This window comes from Sinohyriopsis cumingii, chromosome 1 (genome assembly GCF_028554795.1).
Source record: "Sinohyriopsis cumingii isolate HCF-2022 chromosome 1, ASM2855479v2, whole genome shotgun sequence".
Taxonomy (NCBI): Eukaryota; Metazoa; Mollusca; class Bivalvia; order Unionida; family Unionidae; genus Sinohyriopsis; species Sinohyriopsis cumingii.
In genome coordinates this window covers 183,377,950-183,389,703 of record NC_142961.1, presented here as the reverse complement: position 1 = coordinate 183,389,703, position 11,754 = coordinate 183,377,950, and the positions used below count along the sequence as shown (strand labels likewise).

At 34.5% G+C, this 11,754-nt stretch overlaps 1 non-coding gene across 1 annotated transcript; it reads right to left on the bottom strand.

Moving 5' to 3' along the window:
• Positions 1-9,302: 9,302 nt before the first annotated feature.
• Positions 9,303-9,373, bottom strand: Trnag-ccc (transfer RNA glycine (anticodon CCC)). The gene has a single exon. It is a non-coding gene; the product is annotated as a tRNA-Gly (tRNA).
• Between the last annotated feature and the right edge of the window lie 2,381 nt (positions 9,374-11,754).

Below are 11,754 nucleotides of genomic sequence, written 5' to 3'. Positions count from 1 at the left end.
TAGGTGCTATAGTGAGATCCAAGGCGAAATGGCGATTGAAAGCAATCAAAATACCAAGTACTTTCTCAATCTTGAAAATTATGGACAAAAGAAAAAGGCAATCAATGAATTGTTTAATGTTGACGATGTAATTATTTCAAATACATCTGAAATTTTTGATGATATATATCATTTTTATAGTTATTTGTATTCCTCGATAACTAGTGATGAAAACTGTAAAGATTTACTTTTAAAATTCGTAAATAGTTCTGTACCTGATGAAGGTAAAGATATGTTTTATGCCATAATAGCAGTTGATGAAATACATGCAGCTATAAAAGGAATGGCTAAACAAACAAAAAAAGCCCCGGCTCGGACGGACTGAAAATAGAGTGGTATTGTAAATTTTATGATTGTATATATGATATTGTGTTAAGAATGAAAATATGTGGATGTTAATGAGATTTGGTGTTATATCGCGTGTTTATAAAAACAAACAAGGGAGATAATAGTTGAGAGAATGGCGCCTTATATGTTTACCTAATGTAGATTATACAATATTTGGCAATGGTTTTGTCAACTTGTTTAAAGCAGGTATTACCCAAAACATAATGTCTCTAACTCAGTCTTGTTGTACATTTGGAAGAAATATTGCTGATACTATAGCCACTGATGAATATTGCAAACTACAAATTTAAATGTGTGATTAAGTCATCTTAATTTTGGGAATTTATGTTGGATAATGTGCAAAGTTGTGTGAGCAGCTTAATTGGAATGATAGATTGTCTAATATTAAAAACTTATTGCAACTGAAAAGTTACAGTGGTTAATACAGATATCTGACAAAAGAGGGAAAAGTCACAGTGGTTAATAAAGATATCCTACAATAGAGGGAAAAGTTACAGTGGTTAATACAGATACCTGACAATAGATGGAAAAGTTACAGTGGTTAATACAGATATCTGACAATAGAGGGAAAAGTTACAGTGATTAATACAGATATCCGACAATAGAGGGAAAAGTCACAGTGGTTAATAAAGATATCTGACAATAGATGGAAAAGTTATAGTGGTTAATACAGATATTTGACAATAGAGGGAAAGGTTACAGTGGTTAATACTTTATTAGTTTCCAGAATATGGTCCATAGTGACAGTTCAGCCTTTTTCTGATATGATTGTTGTTGAATTGAAACAATTATTTCTCAGATTTATCTGGTCAAAAAAGTCCCATTTGGTTAATTCTTATACAATAATTGGTGATAAGCAGAAAGGCGGACAACATTTAACTGACATAAAGATGAAAATGTATGCGCTCAGGGACAACAGTTAACTGATATAAATATGAAAATGTATGCGTTCAGGGACAACAGTTAACTGATATAAATATGAAAATGTATGCGTTCAGGGACAACAGTTAACTGATATAAAGATGAAAATGTATGCGTTCAGGGACAACAGTTAACTGATATAAAGATGAAAATGTATGCGCTCAGGGACAACAGTTAACTGATATAAAGATGAAAATGTATGCGTTCAGGGACAACAGTTAACTGATATAAATATGAAAATGTATGCGTTCAGGGACAACAGTTAACTGATATAAAGATGAAAATGTATGCGTTCAGGGACAACAGTTAACTGATACAAAGATAAAAATGTATGCGTTCAGCCTAAAATTTCTGAAAAGATACTTTGATATTCATATAAATGCTATGTGGAGAACACATTTGATTACTTTTATCTACTGTTCTGACTATGACGGTGACCAAAGAGGTGTTTCTCTTGTCCTAGCAACACTTGAATGTCCTTCCATGTTTTACAGAGAAATGTTTCATGCATGAGAAAATAATAGAAATAATATCGACATTAATATTGATGTGTCGAATGTATTTTAACAACCTCTCTTTGTTAATTCCAGCAGTACATGTGCTGGTTAAACGTTCTTTCTTGTAGAATTTATAGAAGCAGGAATTATTCGTGTTCAGGACATTGCATATGAATTTGTACCTGGTCTATTAACTTATAAAGCTATTCAAGAAATGATATACTAATACAATCCTGAGGTCAAAGCAGGAAAGATAGTGCAATTGTATAATACAAAATATACTATCAGACTGGAGAAATAGTGTTGCAACAGAATTAAAGCCCACTGTGTCCAATGCAAGAAATAATAGATGTCGCAAAGTTGACACGAAATTGTGTGACTTCTGTTGATGAATAGCACAAGTATTTTACACACTTGTTATGTACTTTGATTTGTCAAGAACCAGCCTCTCTTTCTCTTTAGAGTATTTTACACACTTGTTATGTACTTTGATTTTTCAAGAACCAGCCTCTGTTTCTCTTTAGAGTAAGATATTAATTTGGAAACATTTAATCACTGGAAATTGATACAAGACCTCAGATTGTGTAGATATGGATAACAGTATAATGCACAATAGAATATTTACAAAAGAGAGACTGAAATACTATTTTGTAAAATTGATGATGACTTAAGTCCAGTGTGCCTGTTAGAAACAAGGATTTCTTTTATATAGTTTTTGAAATGTTCTGAATTAAGCTTTATTAAGAATTATGTTGTTTATACAGTGAGATTCTTTATAAAAAATGTAGAGTTGGTATTCTTAATAGCATTTCTTATGAACCAGTGCTCATGATATGATATAAACAAGAATCAACATCAGTCAATAATTATTTTAACTTCATTCAGAGCATTCCTCAGCTGTGTATTTACTAAGACGCATGTCATTATTTGGGAACAAAATAGACATAGAAAGACTGTTTCAATAATTGATGAGAAAAAAAAAAAAACACAGCATATACTATGCATATCAACATTACAATGAAAAAAAATCAGGTTTTGTTTCGAAATTACTTTGTTCAAGGTAACCCGTTGATAAGAACAGATGAGAAGAAATTGTTTCTAACCTGGTAGAATTAACGTGTTGCAATATTACAATATTCACTGTATATTTTTAACCTACAAATTTTATTAAGACTATTAAACAATGAAAGAAGACAAAGAAACATGTACAATTTCCATTCGTGCGACCCGGTTTCGATTCCAGGGCGGCTCATTGATTTTAAATATCTGTCTATATGCATTTCACAGAATTTTAACATCGTTACTTTTCTATTTTATCTTCTTGTCTCTTATGTTTGGAAGGTGTATCTTCTTGAAATGTTTTGCAATTCTTTTTAACTTTGCCTTCAGTTCTCACCATATAGCCACTTTTTTATAAAGCTACCTTAAACATACTATTAAATACATACATACTATTAAATACATACATACTATTAAATACATACATACTATTAAATACATACATACTATTAAATACAAACATACTATTAAATACATACATGCTATTAAATACATACATACTATTAAATACATACATACTATTAAATACATACATACTATTAAATACATACATGCTATTAAATACATACATACTATTAAATACATACATACTATTAAATACATACATACTATTAAATACATACATGCTATTAAATACATACATGCTATTAAATACATACATGCTATTAAATACATACATACTATTAAATACATACATGCTATTAAATACATACATGCTATTAAATACATACATACTATTAAATACATACATACTATTAAATAATACATACTATTAAATACATACATACTATTAAATACATACATACTATTAAATACATACATAATATTAAATACATACATACTATTAAATACATATATACTATTAAATACATACATACTATTAAATACATACATGCTATTAAATACATACATACTATTAAATACATACATACTATTAAATACATTCATACTATTAAATACATACATACTATTAAATACATACATACTATTACAAGGATTATTATGAACTCTTTCAAATTAAACGCGCAATGCTCAACAAGTGTTAAACGGATTCACGCCACATGTAACTTTTACTTCTCCTAAAGGCAATATATGCTAACCTCAATCCAAATTTTGTAGGAGATTATAGTTTCATGCATCTTGAGAGAGAGAGAGAGAGAGAGAGAGAGAGATGGAACACTTGGATGAGGATGATTTTGGAAATGTTCTTTGTGGCACCTAATAAATATGAATAGAGACAACGAACTGCGATTGACACTAAAGCGTCTCGATCGCTAAGAAGTACGGAGCTGTCAGTAGAGGAGTAAGTTTAGTATAAAGGCTCAAACGATTTGGAAAATTCATTTTCTGAATTTAAGATCGATATATATGATATATGAATCAAGTCGAGAAGATTATAAACATGATATAGGGGATCTACCAAGAAGAAAATTACAAAAGCTGTACGCGAGAATCATTGAGCTCACAAAGGCCCTTGACACTCAGCTGCCTATGAAAGATGAACCCTCCTGTACCAGAAAAGTCTTAAGTAGAGCCTACCATTGTGGGACCTACATGGTGTTCAGCCGCCATGGCAAGATCCTGAACTATTTTCGCATTTCTGGCTGTAACAACTGATAACGATAAAATGTCAGGACAAGGCTCCAGACACTGAGATTCTCACACGGGCAAGCATTCCAAGCAAAAACACTCTCGTTATGAAATCAGTGGAAATGAGCTGGCCACTTCGAATTCACAAGATAAATATCTGGTATTTGTTGCTTGGTTGTCTTGATATGGTAGAACAGATTGCTATGAAGTAGATAACAATAGAGTGATACCCTATGACAAGAATAAGGAAAAACTGTAATCTGTTTGACGGGGAAAAGGGGGTTCTGCCATTGCTATGCTTGGTATGATCACAGTTTAATAAACCTGATTTAACACAGCATGATCACAGTCTAATAATAAACCTGATTTAACACTGGCTATTAACGGAGAACTGGTGTACTTGATATTCATCTGCTGTTAATTACCAAATTGACGCCACTCCGTTAGCAGACTAAAGTATCACAATGCCATTTCTGTGGTGATTCACTTCTGTAGCAAGGTAGATTGTTTTACAATTTAAAAAAATCTATATAGTTTACGCACACGCACACACACACACACACACCGAGCAACAATAAAATCCAAGAGAATAGTATGTCAACCGTAAGCATGATGCACAGTCACAATAAGAAGGCCGAAAATTTCTTGATAATCCAGACGGTTGAAAAGGCTTAAGATTTCTCTTGTTGGGGCTCAGGTCACCTATTCATTTCTCGGAGACTTCAGATTCAACGTCGGAGAATATATCTATCTTACACACTATATGTTTCAGTACACAAGATTTGTATTTATTGTTTGAATTTATCACAGATGTACAGAAAATCAAAAGAGAGTGCTTGGTAGTACGTATCCTAAACGGGGTACCGCTTCAGTCCAAAGGGGCTCGTGTCGTTGTTTGTAATTTACCTCTCATACACGTACTATACGTATTTACTATATAGTACATGTATGGCAGGTAAATTGTACGAAAATATACGAGCCCCTGTGGTTAAACCTATCTTAATCAACAGTGTCGCACAGGATAGGAACATGCTTATGTATGCCACCCCAAAAATAATCAAATGTGTGCCAAATCAAAGACATAATATGTGAAAACGATATAAGAACTGCTAAATTATCGCAAAATTAACATTTTACAACAAGTGACTCGATCTCAGAGTATTAAGTGTAGTATTCAATTGACAGGCCACCCAACCCCACCTCACTTCACCCTATTTCCCACCTGGGAGTAAAATGTAAGGCCACTGTCTTCTCGAATTTAGTCTTTTATACCGACAGTCTGTGCAAAATGAGACGATATCAGTTTAAGATGTACTAAACTGGACAGAATGCATGCATTGTTCAATAAGACGCAAACGTAAAAGAGCAGATATACTTTTCCATCATAAACAACAACAAAGACAATAAGAAGCTCCATTGGTAGAGTGGCATCATGCATGAATCCCATTCTTGTTACCTGGGTTAGTTTCCCGGGCAATTTTAAATATCTGTTTATAAGCATTTCATACTATTTTAATATCTTTACGTTTAATATTTTATCTCCATGTCCTTTATGTCTGTTTTGGAAATACTTTGCAATTCTTTTAACTTTGCCTTTAGTTTGCGCCATATAGCCACTTTTGTTGTTGAGGTACCATAAACCAATACGTACCTGCCATTACAAAGATAATGAGCTCATCCAAACGTGCTATACTCAACACGTGTTTGCGGATAAGGATTCCCGCCTCGTGTAAATTACTCTTCCTAAAAGCAATCGATGCTATCATCAATCCAAATATTGTAGCAGAGTACATCTATCTGTACCAAGAGAGAGAGAGAGAGAGAGAGAGAGAGAGAGAGGGAGAGAGAGAGAGAGAGATGTAACACTTGGAAATGAGACGATGATGATGATTTTGGAAATGTTCTTTATGGCATCTAGCACAAAAAAGTGTAAGGTGTATGAATAGCAAGATCTAAAAGAATATTATGTCAACCGTAAGGTTAAAAGACCAATCCTTGGGGCTCCAATTTATTTTTCGTATACATCAATTTTAACGTTGGAGTGTATAATCATCATACGCACCGTATTTAGTGTCAACTTTGCGATACATGTAATTTCGTGCATTCGACACAGTGGGCATTGATTCTGTTGCAACACTATTTCTCCAGTCTGATAGTATATTTTGTAGCATACAATTGCACTATCTTTTCTGCTTTGACCTCAGGATTGTATTAGTATATCATTTCTTGAATAGCTTTATAAGTTAATAGACCAGGTACAAATTCATATGCAATGTCCTGAACACGAGCAATTCCTGCTTCTATAAATTCTACAAGAAAGAACATTTAACCAGCACATGTACTGCTAGAATTTACAAAGAGAGGTTGTTCAAATACATTCGACACATCAGTATTAATGTCGATATTATTTCTATTATTTTCCCAAGCATGAAACATTTCTCTGTAAAACATGGAAGGACATTCAAGTGTTGCTAGGACAAGAGAAACACCTCTTTGGTCACCATCATAGTCAGAACAGTAGATAATCAAAGTGTTTTCCACATAGCATTTCTATGAATATCAAAGTATCTTTTCAGAAATTTTAGGTTGATCGCATACATTTTTTCATATTTATATCAGTTAACGGTTGTCCCTGAACGCATACATTTCATCTTTATATCAGTTAACTGTTGTCCCTGAAACATACATTTTCATCTTTATATCAGTTAATTGTTGTCCCTGAACGCATACATTTTCATCTTTATATCAGTTAACTGTTGTCCCTGAACACATACATTTTCATCTTTATATCAGTTAACTGTTGTCCCTGAACGCATATATTTTCATCTTTATATCAGTTAACTGTTGTCCCTGAACGCATACATTTTCATCTTTATATCAGTTAACTGTTGTCCCTGAACGCATACATTTTCATCTTTATATCAGTTAACTGTTGTCCCTGAACGCATACATTTTCATCTTTATATCAGTTAAATGTTGTCCCTGAGCGCATACATTTTCATCTTTATATCAGTTAACTGTTTTCCGCCTTTTTGCTTATCACCAATTATTTTATAATGATTAACCAAATGGGACTTTTTTGACCAGATAAATCTGAGAAATAAGTGTTTCAATTCAAAAACAATCATATCGGGACAAGGCTGAACTGTCACTATGGACAATATACTGGAAATTAATAAAATATTAACCACTGTAACCTTTCCCTCTATTGTCAGATATCTGTGTTAACCACTGTAACTTTTCCATCTATTGTCAGATATCTGTATTAACCACTGTAACTTTTCCCTCTGTTGTCAGATATCTGTGTCCACAGTTGCAATAAGTTTTTAATTTTAGACAATCTATCATTCCAGTTAAACTGCTCACACAACTTTGCCAATTTTTTAACATAAATTCCCAAAATTAGAATGACTTGATCACACATTTAAATTTGTAGTTTGCAACATTCATCAGTGGCTATAGTATCAGCAATATTTCTTCCAAATGTACAACAAGACTGAGTTAGAGATATTATGTTTTGGGTAATACCTGCTTTAAACAAGTTGACAAAACCATTGCCAAATATTGTATAATCTACATTAGGTAAACATATAAGGCGCCAATCTCTCAACTTTTATCTCCCTTGTTCGCTTTTATAAATACGCGATATAACACCGAATCCCATTAACATCCACGTATTTTCATTCTTAACACTCTGAAAATTGTGCAACACAATATCATATATACAATCATAAAATTTACAATGCCACTCTATTGTCAGTCCGTCCGAGCCGGGGCTTTTATTTTTTTAGCCATTCCTTTTATAGCTGCATGTATTTCATCAACTGCTATTATGGCATAACACATATCTTTATCCTCATCAGGTACAGAACTATTTACGAAATTTAAAAGTGAATCTTTACAGTTTTCATCACTAGTTATCGAGGAATACAAATAACTATAAAAATGATATATCTCGTCTAAAATTTCAGTTGCATTTAAAATAATTACATCGTCATCATCAATCAATTCATTGATTACATTTTTGTTTTGTCCATAATTTTCAAGAATGAGAAAGGACTTGGTATTTCGATCGCTTTCAATCGCCCATTTCGCCTTGGAACTAAATATACCACCTAGACGAAGTTCGGTTTCCTAGTCACTTAACTGTTGTTTGAGTTCTTCATATTTGTTAATGTTAAATCATTCTTTATTGGCAACTTTTCAGAAAATGATTTCAATTTCTTTTCAATCTAAAATGTTCTTGTAATTTGTCCTTATTTCTTCTTGTGCAGTATACCTGCGATAATTTTTAAATTTTGTATTTTGCATTATCCCACTCAATGTGTGGTTCACTGAAATAGATTTCTTCAGCTTTTCCCTCAGCAAGAATAGATTTCACTCTCAGCACGTATTCTTCCTCACAAAGGACATTGTTATTTAATATCCACGATCCAGGCCTAAAATCTACTTGCGTGTATTTAGTTTAAGGTATGAGAAAGAATGATCACTAAAGGATGTATCCGTATAATAATATTTTTCACACAGGAATGCAACTTTGAGAAGATCAAAAATAATCCGTCCTACTCTGCTTCATTTCGCCTAGTACAACTTGTTTTCTAGAAAAAATGCGAGTACCAGGAATTCGTGATCTCCATAGATCGGAGATATTCCTATCATAGATAATTTTATATGCTCGAGAACGGCTACATCATCAATATGTATGGTCTTGTTAATCTCATGAAAAAGCTGAGGAAATAATATTTCAAGAAGACAGTCGATCTAAACATAAATGACAAGAAGGTCAAATAGAAAAGTAATGATATCAAATTTCTGTGAAATGCATATCAATATAATATTTAAAAGTAATGCGCCGCCCGGGAATCGAACCCGGGTCGCAAGAATGGGAATCTTGCATGATACCACTACACCAGCGGCGCTTCTTGTTGTACACTATGTTCTGTGTCATCTGAAAGGATATCTATTGTCGCATTTCTGGTCAGTTTAGTACATCTTTACCTGATATCGTCTCATTTTGCACACTATGTCGGCGTAAAAGATTAAATTCGAGAAGGTAGTGGCCTTACATTTTAATCCCAGATGGGAAATAGGGTGAAGTGAGGTGGGTGTTGAGTGGCAGGTCAATTGAATACAAGGCCTGTACTTAGTGCTCTGAGATCGGGACACTTGTTGTAAAATGTTAAGTACTTAGATCGTTTTCACAGATTTTGTCTTTGCAGTGACACAGTTTTGGGTATTTTCCGGGTGGCATACAGAATCCTGTTCCAACCCGGTGAGACACTATTGATTAAGATAGGTTTAACCATAGAGACTGGTATCGTTGCGTATATATTACCTGTTGTCATGGGCGCCCGCAAAGGGTAGGTCAAGGGGGGTCACGTGACCCCCTCTCCAAATCACACACACACACACATATGTTCCGACAAGTTTAATCATGGAAATTAATCTGAAAATATGTCACAAGATTGTGTTCAAAACGCTTAGTAAATATTAGCTTTAGTTTCAGAATGCTTACTATACTAATACTACCGTCCCGGGTCGGTCCTGACTGACTGACACACACATCCGCAAAAAATCCAGCGGGCACCCATGCCTGTTACATATGTACTATATAATAAATACATATAGTACATGTATGACAGGTAAATTGTAAGCAACAATACTAACCACGGAGGGTTTAAGCGGTATCTCGTTTAGGATACATACTACCAGGTACTCTCTTTTGATTTTCTGAACATTTGTGTTAAATTCAAACAATAAACACAAATCTTGTGTACTGAAACATATAGTGCGTAAGATAGTTATACTCTCCGACGTTGAATCTGAAGTCTCCGAGAAATGAATAGGTGACCTGAACCCCAACAAGGGAAATCTTAAGCCTTTTCAGTCGTCTGGATTATCAAGAAATGTTCAGCCTTCTTATTGTGACTGTGCATAGTAGTAGTGAATAGGGATAGTATAGCGTCAATGGGACTTAGCATTAAAAAGAACCTTGGGAACATATAGCGTCAAGGGAAATTTAACATGGAGAAAAATCGTGGGAACATATAGCGTCAAGGGAAATTAACATGGAGAAAAATCGTGGGACTGTTGAGCGTCAAGGGGAATTTAAACAGGGTGGGACTGTATAGCGTCATGGGATTTTTTATATTTTTAAAAAAAAATAAATAAAAAATAAAAAAAAAAAAAAAAAAATAAAAAATAAAAAATAAAAAATAAAAAAGGGGTAGGCAATGGAAAGGCTATCTCTTTTCGAGAAATATGACTGGCCCTGAAAAGGGCCTTTGGTTTATGTTAATATGCCCTTAACATAAAGGGCATTTGCGACATCTTCTTTTCCTCAAACTTCGTCTTACAGCAGGGCCATACATCAGAGTCCTCTTGAGGCAACCTTGTCTCTCTATATAGACTCTTCTTATCCACAGGCTGCTGTTGGTCCTGTGGACAACGGTCCACTTGGATCGGACATACATGAGCATGTCCGTCCTGAACATCATCGTTGACACAAGGGTTGAAGATTCAACGTCTGTCCACATGTTGAGGCTCCGAGAATAGGTGAATCAATGCAGTGAACGGCGCTTATTTATAGGGACAGGAAGGATTGAAACGGATTGAGTTCATTCACCAATCCGAACACGCGTTACAGAATTCAGTCAGCCCGCATCCAATCCGAAGAGAGCAGTCTGTGACGTCACGTAGTCTATATAGATTCGCTAGCGCTTGTGTGCAGTCAATCTATGCGACAGTGATTCAACATGACGGAAACTCAGAAAACGATCCATTGGGGTGCACCAGCAGGGGAGACTGCCCAAGGGAACTCGGACTTACTTTCAGAAGAGGTGAATTGGGATTTTGTGGATTTTCTCTCCTCGCAAGAATTTGTTCCGGAACCTTCGTTACCTTCTTCATTACCGCAAGTGGAGAATTTTAGACAGAGACAGAAAGAAGAATTGGAGAAATTTATACAACGACAAAAGGAAGCGGAACAGGCTTTTCTCCTACAGCAACAGCAACAAGAAGAAGAGGTAAGAAAAAAACAACAGCAGCAACAGCAAGAAGAAGTAGCAGCAAAGAAACAAGAGGGTGAAAATCAAACGGTCACGGTACTGTTGGACATTTTAGCGGAGTTAAGAAGTCTGAAACAAATGTATCAGACTTCTTTATCACGACCGAAGAGAATACGACCTTCCCGAGCTAAACACGTCAACCCTGTGACTAAGCCTACCGTACCACCCTTAGTGATTTCAACCCAATCATTATCATCATCATCAACATTACGCAGTCCAGAAGTAGGCCTTGG